Raw genomic sequence first — 23,551 nt, 5'->3', positions numbered from 1 at the left:
AAACAGGAGTAAACAACTTCTAGAATTCACCTGTTTGTTCCTTAAATGCCTGCCATTGCCTGTCCACTGACTGCCTCCATTGCCTGTCCACTGTATTTCCTTTCAGTAACATTTCCCAGTCCATCATGGCTAATTTATGTCTCACACCATCATAGTTACCTTTATTAAGATTCAGGATCTTGGTCTCAGAATCAATTACATCGCTATCCACTTTGACAAAGAATTTGATCATATTCTCTCATCCCCAAGGGTTCCCTCACAACTAGATTGCCAACTAATCTTTTCTCATTGCGCAATATCCAATCCAAGATGGCCTGTTCCTTTGTTGGTTTCTGTGTTGCTACTGTGCCTTTAAGAAATGGTATTTTAATCATATTTCTCTGTAGTTCTTTGAAGAGGGCATTTTGCATTTGTTGCCAGCCTGTCTAAGTAGACGTCCTGTTCTTGCTGCTTAAATGGTTTGATAGGTTTTTGTTTATTTTTAATCTGGGCCTAATGCACTCTCTTGGAGTTTATGGCCTTTTTGGAATTGTTGCAGGGAGAGGGGGGAGAATGATTGACAGGTCAAGTGGGACAGTTTCTTTTCTTTCTCAAATGAATTCTTACTTTTAGTTTGATTGCTGGCTAGTTATAAGGTACTTGGACTCCAGGTTAGATGCAGTATATTTGACTGTCTCCCTGATATTAGAAATTCCACTGGCTAGTTGGAAGCAGTTTTCCTTGCCTTTCTGGAGTGAAAATTTTGCTATGGATGGTTTGCTAGCCAGAGGCAAGCAATGGCTTTGTCTCTACCTCAAGGTACAGGGCTGGGAAGTCAGAGTTTCAATTCTCTATCCAAAGGACTAATTCACAGTAGGTGTTGCAGGGCCAGAAAATCCAGCATCACATGAGCATTCTTATTTTCTGTGCTAAACCTGGGAAGGGTGCATGTTTGTGAGAGTGTATGTTTGTTTGGAATACTACATTGAGCTGTTAAGGTATATACAATATCAGGATTGTTTTCTTCTTTCTAATTGGTAGACGTTATTGCTAATTGTCTTGTTCTACGTTAAGTGTATGTTTAAATAAACTTTGTTTGATAAAAGCTCCTTAGTGGGTCACTTGAATCATACTGGAGTGGGTCACTCATATCTGGAGTGTAGTATCTTATGCTTACCCATGACAAAATTGAAAATGCAAAACTTGCAATCGAGGCTGGCCCCATAAAACACTTCAGAATTTCTGACCTGGATTGTAACAGTTCCTCAATATATTTGTCCAGAAAACCACCCTGTATACACTCTAGGAATTCTCCGAACATTCCATCCCTGCCGGCATGGACAGAAATTCTGTCGCTTAGCCAGATTTCTGTTCATTGCAGCAGGACAGGAGAATCCCAGCTGCAAGCAAGGCTGGAGAATCCAGTCCCAATAGTGATTCTTGTCAGGTTCTCACTATGCCCGAGGGTCGGAAAATCCCAGAGCGGGGAGAATCTGGCCTCAAATGGACTCAGTATTTTTAAATATTTATTTAAATATGCTAATCTGGCACTGGGCGGGAAGCAGATATTGTCCCAGAGCGATGGCTGGGAGGATTCAACAGGGTTTCGCGCCAGCACTGAATGCACTAAATCCCTCACCCACAATTCTCCGGCCACATTCCACTCTAACGTGATCCGAGTTGGATGTAGCGCAGCTAGAAGATTGTAGCTTGTGTTTCATTGCAGGAATCTCTGTTGTAAAGAGGGAGGAAAGTGTTGTGTATTCATCTGCGTTCTTTGTTGGAATTAGATCACTTCAAGATTTCGATCATGTGATGTATTGATGACATCATTGGCTATTTGCATGGGCAAATGGGCAGTCTATCCTAACAGCCTGTAGAGTAAACACCTCTCTAATGAAGCTCTTGTTTGCTTGTGGTCTGCAAGTCTATCGTTTTAAAATACCACAGATATTGTACAATTAACATCACTCTGTGTTAGACTCTTAAGAGAGAGATTAGTATCATACCTAGGAGCTACATGCCTATTCTGTTCAATGTCATCTGCCTCCACCTCCTCTCACTTCCTACTCTTGATCTGTCTCCGGTGAACTGTCGTCTTCTAAAGCCTCATTGTTTCTGAAGTGTACACCTCTCTGGAGGGCCACATTATGCTGAGCACAGTAGACCATCTCAATGGTGAGACCTTTGTAGGAGTATATTGGGGGTCACCAGTTCACACACAGGAATGGTATCTTCAGAAATTTGATAGCATGCTCAATGGTTTCCCTACTGAGCAAGTGGCATTGATAGTTTTGCCTTTGTGCCTCTGGGGTTCTCATACAGGGGTCAGTAACCATCCCTTCAAGGATCTCCTTTCCCCAAAGGAGCCAGATGTTGGAGGTGAAGATCTAAGGCAGACAATGAAAGAGTCATGGTCAAAGCCAAGGCACTGAGTGTCCACTCCCTCAGTTACCTTCTCAGCCCCAAGTCCCCAGTCCACCTTTGTCCTGCTGATCCTCTTAGGGTGCTAGGTGATGGAGCACGGGGCAACCAAGATTGACTCTCCACTCTGTGCCCACCTCCCTTCTCTGCTCTGAAACAGACAGTGTCTAAAGCTTGTCCACCCCTTTAAGTATCCCACCCTCCCCTTCCTCCAAGCACTGCATGAGATTTTTAATCAGTGTAATTGGCCTCAATGGGAATGAAAGCGAGATTCTTGGCCACCCTCCTTACCCATCCCCCCCCCAAATTGTTCATTATTGCCAGAGCCAGGACTGGCACAATGAACTTGATACGGCACCTTTCAGGGCTCCCCATGTCTGTTTCCATCTTCAAGGGCCTCAGAAATTCAGCCCCAAAATTCCTTTCACAGGTAGACTTTTAAATGGCTGATAGATTTTTAAGGACTTATCACAGAATATAAGCATAGAGACCCCACATTGCAGAAGGAGGCCATTCAGGCCATCGAATCTGTACTGACAACAGTCCCACCCAGACCCTATCCCCTTAACCCTAACATATTTACCCTACTAATCCCTCTAACCTACATATCCTGGGATACTAAGGGACAATTTATCAGGCCAATGCACCTAACCGGCACATCTTTGGAGCGTAGGAGAAAAACAGGCAGACACGGGGAGAATGTACAAACTCTGCACAGACAGTGACCCAAGCCGGGAATCAAACCCAGGTCCCTGGAGTGGTGAGGCAGTGGTGTAACCATTGTGCTATCGTGCCACCCTAAGTGACTTTTGCCACTCCATTTGATGTTTCAGTGCTGGAGGGAAAGCCAATTTGTCATCCAGGTTTGCTCAAATGTTGTGGATGTTTCATTCCATTGTGTGCTGCTTTTCTGCACAGGATTCATAGCCAGACATCAGCCCAATTATCAGGAGTGGTTCCCTGTTGGACAGGGAACACTCCAGAGTAGGCTGCATCAATGAATGGTAAGTAGACCGTGTGGAGATCATGGGATGGATGGAATATTGTGGGGAGGGTCAAAGGGGTCGCAATTTGTGAGAGATGAAGGAGAGATTGGGAGAGGGGCTGGAGGTTGGGGGTCAGCTACCATGCAACGTCGAGTTTACACATGTGTAGGGACAGCATTGGTCAGCTGGAGCCTTTAACTGGACTGCATATTATTGCTAACAGGCTGTAATGCTGAGTTATGGGGTTGGTGCTGTGAAGTAGCACTGAAGGCAATCTCCCCTCACATTGTCAGCAGCACTACCTTGGCATTAGCATTGACGTTAGCCTGCAGAATTATGCCTACATTGAATAATCCATTTCCCCTCACCCTGCCTTCCCACTCCTTAATCAGCAGCTAGAATTTTTAATTTGCCAGACTTAGTAACATTTGTTGATTGGTTAAGATGTTTTTCAGTGCTCTCCAGCGCTTTCTCAACTTTATCACACTTTTATTTATCGCCTTCCCTTCAATTAGTTATTACACGTGACTCTCTGCTCCTTCTAGATCTACAGCGCTACCTGAGCCTGCACCTGAAGATTTTGTAATTATGTAAATCGCAATATTATGAAACATTGCGATTAACATTCATATTCAGTGTTGTTGGAGGGGACAGGGGAGGGGAGTGGGAGAGGGTGCTGGTTGATTGGGGGTGTGGGGGAGGGGGATGGAGGTGGGGGCGGAGTGAAATTAACTAGCGCATTAATTTCAATGAAAGTTGAGTCAATCTTACGCCGGTGAGAAGGGCCAGAAAGTTTCGGCCCACCTTTCACCTGCCTTCACTTCCTTCTAAGCCTCCACTCATCACTGTTCCCATGCCCACCCTGACCATGGCCCATCTCATTATCCACACCACCTGTTGTATCTGTTGATGTGAGCCCTCCCTAGGTATCATCTTCGACATAAGCATGACCTTGGAGCTGCTACCCCGTCACATCTCATTCCCCACTTCAATGTGACAAGTTCCCTCCACTGCCCAGTACTCTTAATTCAACTGCCAGGACCCTATCGTAGGAAGCACAGACTGTTCCCTTCCATGGTCTTGGCTGGAAACCTCTCTCCATCCATTCACCAAGCGTCCATAGGCCAAGTCCTGCCCTTTCCCCTACATCCTTGCACCCCCACATTCTGTCCTTTGTGCCTTCCCAGTACCAAACTCTATTCCTCCCTAAGCCCTATGCCCCTCAGACTGACACCATCTGGTCACCCTCCCCTCATTGAACAATGCTCCTCAAGGAGAAACAAAGAGTGGTTACTCACTCCAGATCCAGCAAGTTGACAACTTCACCCACTGCCACTTATGTGCCGTTGTAAGTCTGAAATACATATTGCTCGCTCACTGATCATTTAATTAGGAAAGCGAACTTAATTCTGTCAAACTGGCCTTTTATTGACCTTGCATGACATGCAAATACACCTCACAACATTGGCTTTCAGGAAGGTCTACTTCCCTTCAAACATCCTTCACTTGTTGATGTGATCGGTGCAACTCGTGGGCCAAAGGGCCTGTTTGTGCTGTAGTGTTCTATGTTCTATCCCTGAACTGAATTGCAAATGCTAATCCTGCCATTGGGAAGCAGATTTTTGGCTCCCGCTCAGTTAAGTTGCCCCTGTTCACCTTGTTTCCTATTCCCAGGAGCAGCACAAGATTCTGCTAGTCTCAGCAGAAGCACAGCATGAGACTGTCCCATGCTTCTTCAAAAGGAACTCTTCAAATGCAGACAATAAAAATATAACAAAGTTTACTCCAACTTATAAATCAAAGGGAGTGTTTAATAAAGATACTTCATTACTCCAAATTTTGGGCCTCGCCCCGGGCCACTCCAAGCGCTCCAAAATTCCCAACAGGTTCTTATTTATAGTGAGTCAGCTGATCGACTGACATCATTCTGTAATCGGTTCCATGGTTTACTGGATCAGTTGACTCTTACACATTACAACCAACACAAAGTTGTCACTGGTTACATTCTAACATCCCAATGTTCAATTCCTTATCCAGTTAATGAGTCTTTTGTTCTCTTCTGATACCAAAATTTGTACGTTTGTCCAATCTTACAATTAAGACAGTGCTTCCCAAACTTTTTCCGAACATGACCCCATTTTAATGCCTCAGGCCCCAGAGAGAAGATTGGGGGGGTGGGGGTGGAGATGGTGATTGGGTCACTGGAATGGGGGTGGGATTGGAGGCTGAGTAGGGGGGGGAGGATTTAAAACTGGGTTTGCCCCCAAAAATATCAAAGCCAATATATTGACAGGCTGTGGTTGAAGCAACAATTGGGCATTCTAGAACAGATGATTAGACCATGCCCACCAACAGGTAAGAGACAAATATTTGAAGGAGCCTACTAGCTATCAAAACTCAGTCTGAGCTCCACTCCTCAAAGCTTGGGGAGGGGATTGGAGTGCGGGGGGAGAGGGGATGGAGTCATGATTCATTTTTGGGGACTCCTGAATTTTTCTAGTTAAAGTATTAGTCACATGTAGGTTTATATTAACACTGCAATCCCCTAGTTGCCACACTCTGGCACCTGATCAGGTACACTGAGAGAGAATTTAGCATAGCCAATGCACCTAACCAGGACGTCTTTCGTACTATGGGAGGAAACCGGAGTACCCGGAGGAAACCCACGCAGACATGGAGAGAACGTGTAGTCTCTACACAGACAGTGACCGAAGCTGGGAATCGATCCTGGGTCGCTTATGCTGTGAGGCAGCAGTGCTAACCATTGTGCCACCGTGCCGCCCGATCTGAGACGGTTGCAGAATGAAAGCCTTCCTCAATTGAAACCAAAGTAATTTTCGGTTTCCTTCTGTGTGTTCTGAATTGCTTTAAGAGCATTCCAACCATTCACCAACATCTGTTTTCTTCTGAGTCAGGGAGTCATTTATAAACGTTAGCTTGTAGCAGGATTTTGGAAATGATAATCTACAATCTCCACTGAGGAGTTTGAAAAAGGTAAACAGGGCAAACTTTGTAACCAGTGTTTTAAACGCCATCTCACGTGATTATCTCCAACAATTGAAAAATAGATTCACAGTTTTGGTCCTAAAATTATTTGGTGCAATTATATCATTTTGGAAGAAAATATCACCAGCAGTGAAAGACTTGCTTTTTTTTATGTGATCTATGTGGGTAACATTAGCCATGACGAATGGAGAATGTTTCTCACTTTGGGCACTCTGTCAGTATCAAAAACATCCAGTTCAAGAATAGCTTGGCCAGCTTAGAGGGAGGGAAGGAGCACGTATTTGGAGCTTAGAAGGAAGAAGGGGAAAGTTCAGATTGGCAAACACCACAGAGGTATCAGTAAATTAGAAAAAGAAAAAAAGTTGAGATTTTGGAATCTAAAAGTGACAGAAGGATCGCCTGTCAAACAAGCTTTTAGGAAGATTTGATAATTGACTCAGTTAATATGGGAGAAGTGTCTCAAGATGCACTTAACACATCTCTGAATGAGAAACAACTAAAGCTATAGCAAGCGATTCCGCTTTTGAAGTTAACTTTTATTTCTTTGGAAGCTTCGATCACGTCAATCAGCTTCTTGGATTATTTGAAATTACATTGTGAAAACACAACAACTCTGTGATTTGTGTCTGCACAATACAAAAACTTCTTTCTGTAATTAAAAGAAAGTGGAGCACTATTGCTTATAAGCAGCACAAAATGTAACTAATAACAAAGAGTCAAATTCACTTCTTTCTTCATTCACCACAGTATCTATACCTTATTAAGGCACCCTCACTAAAAGACACTCTGAGATTTTGTGGATGGAGTCAGAATGGAGGACAGTTGAAAGCAATTGCACAGATACCTTTGCAATCACTGGTGATGCTGACAGCAATTGCAGACTTGGTCACATGGTAGGACTATATTAAGGCTTTGAGATTAGATTGTTATTCTGCAATGACTCCTCTTCAGTAGAATATCTCCTTCAAATATTTGCAAGGTTTGTGGAAACACCATCCACTCATGATACACTGTTATAGAGAGATGTGCATTGCTGTCTTGTCTTTTTTTGGTCTGGTAGTAGTTGTGGTTTGTTAGCAGCAGTGCTCATTTGAAACACCCTCTCAGTGAAGCCATTGTTAGTCAGCTGGAGGGAGTTTCATTCTTTTCTCAGTGCGGGACTCATTGGCCAGCCAGTCTCTTGTCTGTTATGAATAGAAATTCTGCAGGTATTGTGAGTGATGATCCAGTCTTCAATTCTAGGATGATTCAGATAAAAGCTTTCTGACTGGACAAATGTTGGTGAGTAAACTGTAAACGATTCCATTTAAGGGATAAGTTCTTTCCTAAAAAGGTTCCTGAGTGACCTTATTTCGGTTGCTCCGTGTGGGGAGCCAAAACAACCATTTGCTTTGCTGAATAAATAATATCAGTCCAAGTCTAATGAAGTTCTGGCAGACATTCACAATGGGCAAACTGACATTCAAGAGTGAAGCTGAGGAAAAAGTCACCTCACAAACTGCAGCATCGTTGTTTTATCTCCTTGATTGAAGTCAGATACATCCCAGACCTGGAGTGACTCCTGGTGTTGAAGGGCTGTTCTACAAGAAATGATTGAGCATAATTAATGGATTTTCTCAGGATTTTAGAAGAGTGAGAGGTGAGCTCATTGAAATATTAAAAAAAAATGCTTCACAGTTTTGACAGGGTAAATGCCGAAAGGTTGCTTTCCCTCATCGGACAACCCAAACTTTTATTTATTTATTATTAGTGTCACAAATAGGCTTACATGAACACTGCAATGAAACTACTGTGAAAATCCCCTAGTCGCCACACTCCAGCGCCTGTTTGAGTACACTGAGGGAGAATTTAGCACGGTCAATGCACCTAACCAGCACGTCTTTTGGACTGTGGGAGGAAACTGGAGCAGTCAAAGGAAACACACACAGACCAGGGGAGAATGTGCAACTCCACACAGACAGTGACTCAAGCCAGGAATCGAACCCAGGTCCCCGGCGCTGTGAGGCAGCACTGTGTCACCATACTCCCGAAACTTATTTTCCAATGTGAGTCCATATTAACATTTGAAAATTGACATGACCCCAGATGTCAACAAAACAATGGTACAAGAAGATAGGAACATTGAGAATGAATTATTAAAGTTTGTTTGTTATCGATCAACCATTTTACATCATATAAATATGAAAGTCAGTATTTTTAAAGTACTTTGTATTCACCAGTCCAATAATTCATGTGAATTGCTCCAGTTCACAGACATTGGTTAGGAGGGAACTGATGCAATTGAAATTCACATCAGCATTTGGCAACATGGATCCAGAACAACATAACACCAAGATTCCCCCATGGTCATCTTGAATCTATTAATATTCATGTGACACAAGACAAATAAACTTTACATTTTCTATTGAGGATTTCAGTCCCTCTGACACCTCATCCACACACTACAATTGTCGTACAAGTCACACAACACACACACAAACATACACACAGAAACACACACACACACACACACACACACACACACACACACACACACACACACACACACACACACACACACACACACACACACCACTGTTTAAAAAATCTTCAGAAGAATGCCATTGGATCCGCTAGGAAGGTTCATTGGGAGCATGTTTCTCCATAGAACTACCTTATTCCACTGCAATAATGCAGCAATGAAGTGTCTCATAATATGGCACAGAGAGAGAGAAAGAGGTATGGGCAGGGCAATGGTAGGGTTGGATCCCACCTGGCCCATGGTGCTGGTGCGGGGCATAGCCTCAGATGAGGGTGTTTGCGACATTGTGATGACTGTGGCCTTATTTTGCTGTGTTGCACTTAAAAGCACCATCAACACAGATCCAATTCACTGTCTCCAATTTGGCTGGTGACCCACAGTTTGGGAACTGCTGGTCTCAGGCTAGGGGGTCATAGTCCCATGATAAGGGTTAGAACATTTAGGGCTGAGATTAGGAAAAATGTCTTCAGACAGATGGTTGTAACTCTTCAGAATTTCGAAGGGTCCACCCCAATTGCTCAATTTTAGAATGTATTCAAGACAAAGAACAATAGATTCTTGGGGGATAAGGGGATCGAGGAATGCAATAGGAAAGTGGAGTTCATGTTGATCTGCGGCCTGAATGGTGAAGCAGGCATAAAAGTGTATGGCTACACTTTTATTGCTTAATTTCTTATGTTCTGGACATGCCCATTTTTCTGGTTACCTAATGTCTGTCTACACGTAGGCACTTTAAAACAGGAATTGTCCCTGGATGATGTTTCCCAATTTTAATCTGGCGATAGGGATGCCAAATGTTGAATCATGACTGTGGCCCAGACTTTGATTTCTGGCATAACAGTGTGTTGTAAGAAATATTTTTTTGTGAGCTGTTTTTGTAAGTTCAGTGAAGGCGTTTTGTCACGTTGTGATATTCTATTGAAACAAGATTTCCACATTTTGGCAGAGTGATTGTCCCAGTGTGAGATTTGATCAGATGGTATATTAGTCAGAAATCACGTGGACTGTTTAAAAAGTGCGCCCGCCTCCTCAAGAGGCCACAGTCCCTGCATAAAATTTGAATTGTTAGTCCCTACCATACGGCCAACTGTAATAAAGAGGCAATATTTTTTCAAAAAAAATCAAGTTACAAGAGTGACATTGTTGTAGGCACAATTCAAACTTGCCAGAGATCATCTTTTTCATTAAAATAATACGCTGAGATTTAAAATGGAATGGCTTTAAACCTCTTAACAGATGGCAGATTTTCACAATATAAATCTGGATTTTTGGAATTTCTCGTCTGTCTGAAAATAGGATTAAAATTGAATTTTAAATTATGATTCATCGTAGAGTAATAAATACATTTGAACTGTCATGAGCTTGAAGAACACACATTATAAACCAGAGATTGATTACGTCTTATCCACTCAACCTTTGCAGCCTTGGATCTTTCTAGAAATACTTGGCCTCTGGTTGCTGAGGTATTTTCCCAGTGCTCTAATCATGGTACTATAGTGAGAATGTTTACAGCGCTGTGCCACTCCGGAGTAGTTATCTGAGCCTTTAATGGATCTCATAGTCTAATAATCGGTTAATGTGCAGGCGGTGGCTGCACTCACAAGAAATTCTAATTAACGAAAGTGCCAAAACAAAAATCACTGACAGTATTTGTATTGCAGGTTTAATCTTTGTGCCGGAATGAAGGAAGTATATCGATATGACACATGCACTGTATTCTATTATATATGTGAATGTATATACATATATAATATATAATTAATAAATATAAATACATATGCACACACTCTCACACACATACTTATGCACACTCACACACACACATACATGCACATACACACACACAGGTGAGCAAGCACACACACATAAACACGCACGTGTGTACACACAAACATGTGTACACGCATACATGCACATTTATACACACATGCTTGCACATATACATGCACACACACTCTTGTTCATGCTGTTGAAAACCAGACATATCCAAAGACTGACACAAACCCTACCTTGACGACTAAGTTCAGTGGGAAAATCCAGCCCCTTAGGAAAATAACGATATCTGTTCCAAATAGAATGAACAAGCTTTTGAAAGTATGAATGCCAAGTCTGGTCTGCCAGAGGCTGTTTTTCTTTAGTTTTGCAAACTATTTAATGCACCACAAAACCTGTTCTCCAATTCCTCATTACTAGCTAGGTTTCCACAAGTTGCTACTTATTCATCCTAACTGTACCCAATATGATTGGCAGCTCATATCTAAAAATGGAAAAAAATTCAACTATTGAAAGGTAATCAGCCCCAGGGGTTTTGGATATACAATGTATATTATATATGTGTACAAATGAAAACACTGACTACACACTCACACTGACACACATTTGGAAAGAATTGCATTTATATAGCAATTCACAACCTCAGAATATCCCAAAGTGCTTTACAGTCAATGAAGTACTTTGAAGTGTTGTCACTGGTGTAATATAGGAAAGGTGATGGCAAATTTGTGCACAGCAAGTTCCCATGAAGAACAACGTAACAATAACCATGTAGGGTGAGATTCTCTGGCCTCCCAGCACCGCGATTCTCACCGGCGGGATGTGGCGCGTTGTTTGTTAGAGGTGGGATTTGGTGGTCCCACTGCTGTTAATGGGAATTCACATTGAAGCTGGCAGGGGTGGGGGGGGGGGGTGCAATGATGGGTCTGGAGAATTCAGGCCTTAATCTTTTCTTGGTGATGGTGGAGGGACTAATATTGACTCAGACACTGGGAATAACTTCCCTACTCTTTATCACAATGATGCCAGAGGACTTCAACCTGAGTGTGCAGACAGGCCTTGACTGAAGGTTTCATCTGAAACATGGCACCTCTGAACACTCCTTCAGCACTGCACTAGAATGTCAGTTAAGATTTCTGTGCTTGAGTTGAGTGAGGCATGAACTCACAACCTTTGAACTCAGAGGACAGTACTGCAATTGATCCATGGTCGGTACTCTGAGAAAATCCTCTGGGGAGGTAAATCTGATTGAGCAGTTTGAAACCAGAGAGAGGATGGCATGGTGGTACAGTGGTTAGCACTGCTGCCTCACAGTGCCAGGGACCTGGGTTCAATTCCAGCCTTGGGTCACTGTCTGTGTGGAGTTTGCACTTTCTCCCTCTGTATGCATGGGTTTCCTCTGGGTGCTCTGGTTTCCTCCCACAGTCTAAAAGGTTTGGTTGACTGGCCATGCTAAATTGACCCTAGTGTCAGGGAGATGAGCACGGTAAATGGGGGTTACGGGAATAGGGCTTAGGCGGGACTGTGGTCAGTACAGACTTGATGGGCCACTTGGCCTCCTTTAACTATAGGAATTCTTTGATTCTATGAAGAAGCAAAGATTTGGAAGGTCACAAAATATTTATAAACTCAGCAGGAAAGGAAGGTTAGAGCTGGGGTTGTGGTTTGGAAAGACAGAGAGTTTGAATGGGAATGATTTTGAAAAGTAGGGGATAAAACCTGAGGAGAGAGAACCATTTATAATGAGGAAAGTCTAGTGGGAATAAGCATAAACCAAATGGGATTAAAAGAGACAGAGGGAAGAATCAAGGAGAGAAATAAATACAGTAAGGCCACAAACACGTAGGAAGATGATGGTGTCATAGTAATGTCACAGGGCTAGTAATCCAGAAACCCTGGCTAAAACTTTGGGGATCATGAGTTCAAATCCTACCAGAACAGCTGATGGAATTTAAATTCAATTCATAAACATGTCTGGAATTCAAAGCTAATCTCAGTCACAATGACTATAACATTATCATTGATTGTCATAAAAACCCATCCTGATCACTCATGTCCTTTAGGGGAGGAAATCTGCCATCCTTACCTGATTTGGTCTACATGTGACTCTAGATCCACAGCAATGTAGTTGGTTCTTAACTGTCTTCTGAAATAGCCGAGGAAGCCACTCAGTTCAAGAACAAGTGGGGATGGGCAACAAATGCTGACTTTCCAAAAATATAAAAAAGGAACATTTCATAGAGTGATGAAGAATTAAGTGTAGAAAGATACTTGTGAGGAACAAATGGTTTTTGACCTATGGTTTCCAAATTCTCCCCAACACTTGGGCTCTTATTACCTCATACCTGGGTCTATTGATCGAGATTAATAAAGACTCATTGCGATTAGTCAATAACTCACTTATGATTGAATCATGTGACCACCAGGATGATAAAGGGCAAAAATAGAGGAACCTTTATCACAAAAGGAGAGAAAAATGGGAGAGAAAGAGACACAGAGAGGATGAAGTTGCATTTATATAGTGTCCTTCATGACCTCAGGATATCTAGTCATTGAGTCATGCAGCATGGAAACAGGCCCTTCAGCCCAACTCGTCCATGCCGACCAGGTTTTCTAACTTAAAATAGTCCCATTTACCTGTCTTTGGCCCTTATCCCTTTAAACTTTCCCATTGATGTACCTTCTAAAGGTCTTCTAAATGTTGTAATTTACCCACGTCCACTTCCTCTGGCAGCTCATTCCATAGATGCACACGTCTCTGTGTGAAAAATGTTGTGTCTCAGGTCACTTTGAAATCTTTTTTAAGTCCCTCTAGTTTTGGACTCCTCTATCCTGGGGATAAGACCTTCGCTATTCATCTTATCTATGTTCCTCATGATCTTATAAACCTCTATAAGGACACCCCTCATCCTCCTACACTCCAGGTAAAAATGTCCCAGCCTATCCACCCTCTAATTCAAACCTTCCAGTTCTGGTAACATCCTTGTAAATCCTTTTTGCACCCTTTCCAGGTTAATAACATCCTTCCTGTAGTAGGGCGACAAGAATTGTACACTGCACTCCAAATGTGGCCTTGCCAACGTCTTGTACATTTGTAACATAGCATCCCAACTCCTTCACAATGTTCTGACCAAAGAAGGCAAGTGTGCTAAATGCCTTGTTCACCACTCTGTCTTCCTGAGATGCCACTTTCCAGGAACTATGTACCTACACCCCTAAGTCTCTCTATTTGACAATGTTCCCCAGGCCTTACCATTTCCTGCACTTCTTTGTTTCACCAAAATGCAACACCTTGTATTTATCTGAATTAAATTCCATCTGCCATACTTCGGCCCACTGGCCCTGTTGATCAAGATCGCATTGTTGTCTTAGATAACCTTCTCCACTGTCCATTGCACCATCAATTTTGGTGTTATTCATAAACTTACTAAACATGCCTCCTATATTCTCATCCAAATTGTTTAAATAAATGACAAACAACAGTGGACCCAGCACTATCCCTGCGGCACACTGCTGGTCACAGGCCTCTGATGTGAAAAACAACCCTCTACCACCATACTTTGATACCCACCAGCAAGCCAATTTTCCATTCAATTGGCTAGTTCTCCCTGGATCCCAGTCAATTAAGTGCTTACCAAATATGGTCATCCTTGTAATATAAGGAAACACAGGAGTCAATTTGCAAGCAGGAGGGTTCCACATATGACAACAAGATCAATCGCCAAATCATTTGCCCCTGGGGTGTTGGCATTGGGGTAGATGGCACCCAGCACACACAGGGAAGATTGGAAGAAAAGAGAGGAAAAGAGAAGAGAGCAAGAAAAATGGAAGAAGGGAGTGAGAGACAGATAGGGAGGGGAAAGAAAGAGAGAGGAGGAAAGGAAAGAGAGATAGTGAAGAGAGGAGGGGTGAGCGGGAAGAGGAAGGAGAGAGAGAGAGAGAGAGAGAGAGGAAGAGAGAGGTAGAGAATAAACTCAAGAGAGAGAGGAGAAACCACAATCAGTTCCTCCAATGGACTTTACAGCCAGGTATACTGAGTTTTTCCAGTTATATTTAAAGATCCACCATTCAGAAACCACAAAATACTTCATAGAAGCAGCAATCTATAATCAGTCTCATCTCAAACCCATTGCCCATCTCAAATTGATGCTATTCTCCATATTACACTGAACTCAGCTGAGATAGCCTGGACTTCAGTAAGAGACAAAATCGTGTCACCACGCTGTATAGTCAACACTACATGCATCCTGTGCCCCAAAATAATCATGAACAATGCTATGAAAGATAGTTTCTTATTTTAATAAATATATACTTAGGACGGGATTTACCAGCTGTGCTTGCCTGAAGATCCGACCCGAGGTCAATGGACCTTTGCATGGACTGTGTCCCGTCCACTACGATTCCCATGGCAGGCGCGATAGGACAATTCCACCCATTGATATCCATTGCACGTTTATTCTTATTAATTTGCCATTAACCACTTGTAATAATCTTGCTCAGGCCAATCTTCTGTCATCATCACCTTTTGACCCTCCATGCCGATACCATAGTCAAAAAAGTCCATCAGCGCCACCACTTCCTCGGAAAGCTAAAGAAATTCGACCTGTCCGCGACAGCTCTTACCAATTTTTACAGATGCACCATAGAAAGCATCCTTTCCAGATGTATCACAGCTTGGTATACCTCCTGCTCTGACTGCGACTGCAAGAAACTACAAAGGGTTGTGAACATAGCCCAATCCATCGTGCAAACCGACCTCCCATCCATTGGCTCCCTCTACACTTCCCAGTGCCTTGGAAATGCAGTAAGCATAATCAAGGACCCCACATACCCCGGACATTGGCTGGAATTTTGCCGACATGCCCTGCCCGAGGCTCATAAGATCGTGCCCAAGGCTAAAGAAGAACACCATTCTGCAAGCTTCGCCCAGTCTGATTTCGGGGCTGGTGTGCCAGTAAAATCAGGCCCATAATCTCTTCCACCTTCTTCAGTCGAGAAAAAGATACATAAGTCTGAAAACAGATACAAACAACTCAAGAACAGCTTCTTCCCTTCTGTCATCAAACTTTTGAATGGACCTATCATATTTTAAGCTAATCTTTCTCCTCACCCTATCTGTGACTGCAACACTATGTTCTGCATCCTTCTTTATGAATGGTATGCTTTGTCTGCATAGCATGCAAGAAACAATACTTTTCACAATACATGTGACAATAATAAATCAAATCAAATTAAACCCTCTCCTTTCCTTCTCCCCTATGTGCTCTATGAATGGTATGTTTTGTTAGTATAGTGCACAAGAAACAATACTTTTCACTTTATCCCAATACATGTGACAATAATAAATCAAATCAAATTGTTTCCTAAATATATTACAGTGACAAAGAGGTTGGAGTATTTTCTCAATAATTTCTTCACATAACAATTAAGTCATGATAAATCAGTTAACAATTTCCACTCCAAATTTGTTTACAATAGCAGTGACATAACTTTCATTGGTTTATCCATTCTATGATTTATCCAGGTTACAATTCATGCACAACTATTTGGCTTCTTCTCCTGCTTCAAGCATGCTTCGGGCTTTCCATACACTATTTCAGGTAGTCAACATTCCTTTACTTTTATTTTACAGAACTGAATTAGAGTACATTTTGAAAATAATCTTCTGTAGTGTGGAATACCTGAGCATGGGTTTCCTTCCTTATTCTTACAAGATTCATTCAACAGGGAAGAAAAATCAGGAAATACAGTGGGAGACAGAAAAGAAGGGAAAGCCACAAGCTGGACTCTGAAGCCAAGTGAAGTCAATTTGTATTACAGATGCAAAGCATTCACACAGGCAGTTCAAGAACAGATACAGCAGTTGTTTCAAAATTTATATCCTCTTGCGTTGAGGCAAACATGTGCTGGAGAATGACAAAGGTGCAAAAAAATGAGTTTTAAAAAACGGGTAGATAAACAGTAGGCCAGCTGTTTGGTGTATTATTAAGCAAAGATGCGCAGTCCCCAATGGGTTGAATGTTAAATTACTCATATCATCAAGTAACCTCGTCACAAGCAAATAATAGTGCCACTGTCACTTTGAATAAAAATGCCACACACATCATGAATCTTCAAAGGACGTGTCATTTATGTAACGCACATGGCTGCAATTCTCAGGGAATGTATTTTCGGCTTAAAAACCTTCAATTTGTACCACATGTTGTAAAAATGCTGTATGACAGTATATTTTGAAAAAACTTCGACTTGTTTTATTGTGTAGACACAAGGCATAATTCCTGGTGTTTTCCACTTTTCAGAGACACTGGCATTTGCTATGTCTAGTACAACAGAACTGGGATTCTGTATTGCTCTGCACTTGAAGTGGTAGCACAAGCCGGATTTGGTCAGCAAAGTGCTGCTCAGCGTTGCCATTCCCCTCTATAGATAATGCTTAGCAGCTCTTCCAATTACAGAGGTGACAGTGCCATAATGATGGGATGAGTGCTTCCAGCTTCATGTTATGTAGGGGAGATGTAGCACAGTGACGTTATCACTGGGCTAGCAATCTAGAGACCCAGGGTTATGATCTGGGGACCAGGGCTCGAATCCTGCCACAACAGATGGTGAAACTTGAAATCAATAAAAATCTGGAATTAAAGTCTTAATGATGACCATGAGACCATTGTCAATTGTCAGGAAAACCCATCTGGTTCATAAGTGTCCTTTCGGGAAGGAAATCTACTGCCCTTATTCTGGTCTGTAGGGAGTGTGGTTGACTCTTAAATGCTCTCTGAAATGGAGGGCAGTTAGGGGTGGGAAATAAATTCTGACCAGTCTATTTTTAGCCACATCCTATAAAAATGAATAAATTAAACAAATTATATTTTCAATTTCAAATGAAAGGTCTTAGCTAATTCTAAGATGTTAATTTTTTTGGCACCACACAATTTTTCTGAGAACTACTCTATATTATTTTATTCTGAAATAATGATCATCAGGATGGCACGGTGGCACAGTGGTTAGCACCACTGCCCCAGAGCTCCAGGGACCCGGGTTCGATTCCAACCTGGGGTGACCTCAGTCTGGAGTTTGTACGTTCTCCCTACATCTTGTGTGGGTTTCCTCCGGGTGGCCGATTACCTCCCACGGTCAAAAGAAGTGCAAGTTAGTTGGAGTGGCCATGCTACATTGCTCCTTAATGTCCAAGGATGTGTAGGTTAGAGGGATTAGCCATGGGAAATGTGTGGCGTTACAGAGATAGGGCGAGGGAAAGGGTCTGGGTAAGTTACTCTGTCGGAGAGTCAGCTGCAAACCCGATGGTTTGAATGGTCTCTTCTGCATTGTAGGAATCCTATGATTCCACGATATTTACAGGAGTGAAATTTCCAAATAGCGAATGGATTGGGAATTTCCAGAATTCTCTCCAAAACTCTGTGGAGTTTTAACTTCCATTATGATCCCAGACTAAACCTTCAATTTTGAAGGTTTAAATTTTGTTACAGCCACCAGCAAGACTGTAAAATTCAGGACAATCTGGGAATGGTTTTTGTTCAAGTAGGCAAAATTTGAAATCCAGTCACTCACTAAGAATAAAGCCAAAAAACGCTCAATTTTCAACAAGCGGAAGAAATTTTTACTATATATGAGTTTACAAAGCAAACAGTCAATACTACCTATCTTATAGTCTAACATCGCGAATTACAAGAGGTAAATAAGAATTAATTGGCAAACTGCAGTCAAACACACCACAATCTGCAGATTAAATGGCAGACACAACCAAGACAGGTCCCTTTGAATTTGTCCAGATGACAATGAATCACAAAAATTCTTTGAACCTCTGTATTCCTCCTGAGGAATTGTAGCTGATGTCTTTCAAAGACCCTACCAATAGCAGAACTACTCTACCCGGGTTCCACAGCTACAATTTTAACCCAAAAGGCACACTATTCCAGATTTCCCTCAAATCTGCTCCCAGCTACAGTCTGCTTACTCTTCTTTCCAGATGAGCTGACCTACTACTGAGATTGTGTCCTCTGTCTGATGGCCAGGCTGCTCTCCAGCACCTAAATACAGCACAGTTTCATCTCCCAGCTACAGTCATGAAACATCTGCTCCTGGGCTTTCCCTGGCCCTGTTATCAACTACGCGGAGCCAGCACTATCCCTGAATCTCCCCAGTTAAACCAAGTTAAGTACTGCTCCTGGCGTTCCTCTGAGCCCCAACTTCTAACAATGTAGAGCTAACAATGGCTCTCAGGGCATCTGTGAGTCCCAACCCCTCGCAGCATTGAGCTAACCTTCCTCCGTCCATCTTCTCACCACTGGTTGCTTTTCACTTTTCAACTTGAATGGATCTGTATAACCTGCAGATATCGTCCATCAAAGGTCCACCCCTTTTCTTCAGCGGAATTTTATGCATCCAGACAGGATACATTCTGAACCTTAAATGTGACAATATCCAGTCAAGCTGAAGTCATCCCTATTACCGCAAAATTACTGGGACTCCACACCTAATCCACAAACAAAAAAGCCAACGAATATACTCTAGACTGCGTGTGATTTTATTTGACTGATTCCCTACCCAGAAGTCAGCCTAATTGACAGGTTCAGCTTACCATCCTGAGGGTAATCCTCCAGAAGAGGTCACAGCTGAGGAATGTTGGGGTGGAGATTGTGATGGGGGGGTCAGAATTAGAGAGATGCGGAGTCTGTGATCAAATGGGGAATCTGTGATTGTGATGGGGGTGCCTCGGAAGACATGGGGATCTGATCAGAGGCTTGCTCTATCACAGGGGATGACATATTCAAGGTAGGAGTGTCCAATAGGTGTCTGGTCATGTGAAATGGTAAGAAAGGTTAGCTTGGTAAGCAGAGAAGGCCACCCCTGGTCTCTGTGGTTCACAAGAGGTAAAAGCATCTACCTCTGACAGACAGAAAGCCAAGGGTCGGGATAAATGTGTCAGTCTCTGGTTGACTAAGCATCAGTCGTGGGGTGCCACAAGACCTCAACTGTTTACAACCCATATAAATGCAGGAACAGAATAGAACATAGCAAAATTTGTGGATGATACTAACAAAGGTGGAACACCATACTGTGAAGAGGATATAAAGATTTTACAGATGGATTTAGATAGGCTAGGAGAATGGGCCCAAATTTGTCAGATGGAGTTTAATGTGGATAAAAGTGAGGTTATCCATTTTGGCTGAAAAAATAGAAAGGCAAATTATAACATAAATGGAATGTAGATTCAAAATGTGTCCGGACAGCGGGATCTGGGCATCTCTGTTCCTGAAGCGCAGAAAGAGGATTGCCAGGAACTGTGTCAGATAATGATCCATTGAAATACCTTGTGATTTCTTTTTACATAAGAGGTGCTACATAAATGCACGGTCTTATAATTGTCTTCAATTGGGATATTACGTTGTGATACTCAAACATTCCTCTGAGTTTGCCACAATGATATGCATGTATGGGGTTTTTCTCTTTTTGTTATTTCAAAACTTGACTATTCCAATGCACCCCAGGCTTGACTTGCATATTCCATCCTGCGTAAACTTGAGGTCATCCAAAAATCTGCTACCAATGTCTTAACACACACCGGTCTCATTTTCCTCTCACTCCCAATGCTCACTGGTGTATGTTGGCTCCTGGGCAAGCAACTTCTTGATTTTAAAATCCTCATCCTTGTTTTCAAATCTTTCAGTGATATCGCCCCTCCTTGTCTTTCTAATCTCCTCCAATTCCACAAGGGGAGGCAATGGCCTCATGGTATTATCGCTAGGCTATTAATCCAGAAATTCAACAAATGTTCTGGGGACTTGGGTTTGAATCTCATCAAGGCTGATTGTGGAATTAGAATTCAATAAACCAAATCTGGAATTAAGAATCCACTGATGACCATGAAACTGTTGTCAATTGTTAGAAAAACACATCTGGTTCATTAATGTCCTCTAGGGAAGGAAATCTTCTGTTCTTACCTGGTCTGGCCTACTTGTGACTGCAGAGCTACAGCAATGTGGTTGACTCACAACTGCTGTCTGAAATGACTTAGCAAGATATTCAAGTTTCAAGGACAACTAGGGATGGGCAACAAAAGCTGAACAACCAGTGATGCCCATGTTCCACAAATGAATTTAAAAAACCTTCTAGATATCTGTGCTCCTCTAATTCTGGCCTCTCGTGCATACCCAATCATAATTGCTCCACCATTGGTGGCTGTGCCTGCAGTTACTTCAGCCCTAGGCTCAGGGAATACCCGCCTACACCTCTCAACCTCTCTATCTTTCTTTTCTCTTTAAAGAATCTCTTCAATCAAATATTTGGTCATCAAACCTAATATCTCCTTCTATGTTTCAGTGTCATTCTTAATTTTATAAAGCTCTTGTGAAATGTGTTGGGATATTTCATTAAGTTAAAGGCATTAAATTGATAAGTTATTGTTGGTTAGTAACCTACATTTCAGGTGCAGGGAATAGTTAAACTCTGCTGTGAAACTTCAAGAAGATTTAACTCCAGGATTAACTCCAGAAGTTGACTGTAAAGGAATAGTGCTTTACTGCAGAAACTAAAGTAAAACAAAATCCACAAGCCTGTGGTGAACACAACAGGTCCCAACCGGGAATAATAGACCAACTCAGGGGTCTGCTTAATGCAGTGTTCAGCATACAATCTCCACCTGGTTAGTTAACTACCAATCCTCAAGGAGTATGTATTCAACAAATCCTACAGGGAGGTCATTCAGTGATTCCTCCTGCAAGTCATGGGGGGTTATCATACTATCCTGTGCAATATTGCACAGAGGATTGACATGTGTCACATTCAATCGATGGTACATTCGTATTGCAGCTATCCCAATATTAGTGCTGGTTTGTTTTATCCCTACTTTGCACATGCGTGGCTTCAGGAATATACAGGGATCCTCACTAAGACCCTGCTGTCCATAAACATTGAAACAAATTTCCAAATCTTTTTTTAAGACATGGTTTGGCAAAAAGTTACTGTGGCACTTTGTATCAAACTATATCATCCAGGGGGTCTCACACTGCCTCTCTCATGTCACGGCAACACTAAAGTTTTCCCCTAATATTGGCACATCGGCGTGCCATGATAAAAGGCTCAAAATGATTAAAAATTCATATAATTAAACCAAAACTAAGTTTGCCTTCAGCTCTGTGGTCAGCATTTCCAAGTAAGTGCACAGCTACAACAGGCAATAAAGAAGGAGAATGGTATGTTGGCCCTCATAGCAAGAGGACTTGAGTATAGGAAAAGGGGTGTTTCACTTCAATTGTAGAGGGCATTACTGAAGCAACATCTGGAGTACTGTGCACAGTTTTGGTGTCTTTATCTGAGGAAGGATGTCCTCGCTATAGTGGGAGTGCAGTGAAGATTTCCTAGGCTGATTCCTGGAGTGGCAGGTCAGTCATATGAGGAAAGGTGAAGTCAGTTAGGATTATCTTCATTGAAGTTTAGAAGAGTGAGAGGGGATCTCAGAGAAACTTATAAAATTCAAACAGGATTAACAGGGTAGATTCAGAAAGAATGTTCCTGATGGTGGGAGAACTAGGGCTCATAGTTTGAGGATAAGGAGAGATTTCTTCACCTGGAGAGTGGTGAAACTGTGGAACGCCCACCACAGAAAGCAGTTGAGGCCAAAATGCTATGCGATTTCCACAAGATATTAGATATAGCTCTTAGGACTAAAGTAAAGTTTATTTATTAGTCACAAGAAAGTGTTACATTAACATTGCAATGAAGCTACTGAGAAATTCCCCAAGTCGTCTCAGTCTGGCGCCTGTTTGGGTCGATGCACCCAACCAGCATATCTTTCAGAATGTGGGGGGAAACCGAAGCACATGGAGGTGCACACACAGACACAGGAAGAATGTGCAAACGCTACACAGACAGTGATCCAAGCCAGGAATCGAACCCAGGTCCCTGGTGCTGTGAAGAAGCAGTGCTAACTACTGTGCTGCCCACCTGACTAAAGGGGCATGGGGGGGAAGGTGGGTTCTCGATATTGAATCTGATGATCAACCATGACCAAAATGAATGTTGGAGCAGGCTCGAAGGGCTAAACGGCTTACTCCTGCTTCTACTTTCTATGCTTCTATGACCTGACGAACTCCGGCTTCCTTCACATGTGCCGGCTGGGAAGGAGCCATACGTGCACAGTTTAGATTTTTTATGATGGTGAGACCCATGTGCATGACCAGCAGGACTTGGAGCTGAAGACAAAATGTCCTGTGCACTTGCACAAAAAGCGAAAACTCAAAATGGTGCCCGAAAACCTGACAACCGAGATGCAAGAGAGACAGAGGTAAAGAATGCTGATCCGAAAATCACAAAATTGAAACTGTGCCCATTGTATGTGTCTAGAGTTATGCTTAGCTAGTGCGTAGTTATGAAATTAGCATTATGCTGAGACTTCTGTCCTGCAGTTCAGCTTTCTCCTCTATTTCAATTATGTTACTGCTTTTTTCTCATAATTCATTTTTCTACCTGATGTAATAGTACTCGAGATAGTAAACAAAAGCAGATGCTGGAAATCTGACGTAAGATGAAAAAATGCTGGTAAAACTCAAATAATCAGGCAGCATCTGTGAAGAGAAACAGTCGCCATTCATGTTGATGAGTGTTCCAAAATATTAAATCTTGTATGAACTGGATTCCCTTTATACAATTTACCTTCCTATTGCATTGTTAACATTCTTCCATCTCAATGGCCCAGGTTTTGTGATCGCTGGAACTGAAGCTATCAGTGCTCAGCACTATTATGGTGGTAATCAGATTTTTGCCATCCACGCATGTGCAGTAAAACAGGAAAACCCAGATTTTCCATCGGGGTTGCCATTTTCTCTAATAGCAAATGCAAATGGAA

The 23,551-nt window shown here is 42.3% G+C and overlaps 1 long non-coding RNA gene across 3 annotated transcripts in view; it reads right to left on the bottom strand.

Moving 5' to 3' along the window:
- The window catches only part of LOC145356096 (uncharacterized), a 41,727-nt gene that overhangs the window by 5,042 nt on the left and 13,134 nt on the right, over window positions 1-23,551 (bottom strand). The window contains exons 3-5 of one of the 3 annotated variants that reach the window (XR_013889065.1): window positions 12,776-12,896; window positions 10,926-10,978; window positions 7,886-7,975 (exon numbers count right to left, since the gene is read on the bottom strand). This is a non-coding gene — a long non-coding RNA (uncharacterized LOC145356096). Of the gene's footprint in view, window positions 1-5,236; window positions 7,976-10,925; window positions 10,979-12,775; window positions 12,897-23,551 lie in introns of those variants that run through there. The other 2 variants (XR_013889064.1, XR_013889066.1) reach the window with 2 other exon arrangements.

The sequence above is a fragment of the Carcharhinus amblyrhynchos genome, chromosome 20 (assembly GCF_965287045.1).
Source record: "Carcharhinus amblyrhynchos chromosome 20, sCarAmb.v2.hapA, whole genome shotgun sequence".
NCBI lineage: Eukaryota > Metazoa > Chordata > Chondrichthyes > Carcharhiniformes > Carcharhinidae > Carcharhinus > Carcharhinus amblyrhynchos.
Note: the sequence above shows the minus strand (reverse complement) of the source record. Positions and strands in the feature narration are given on the sequence as shown.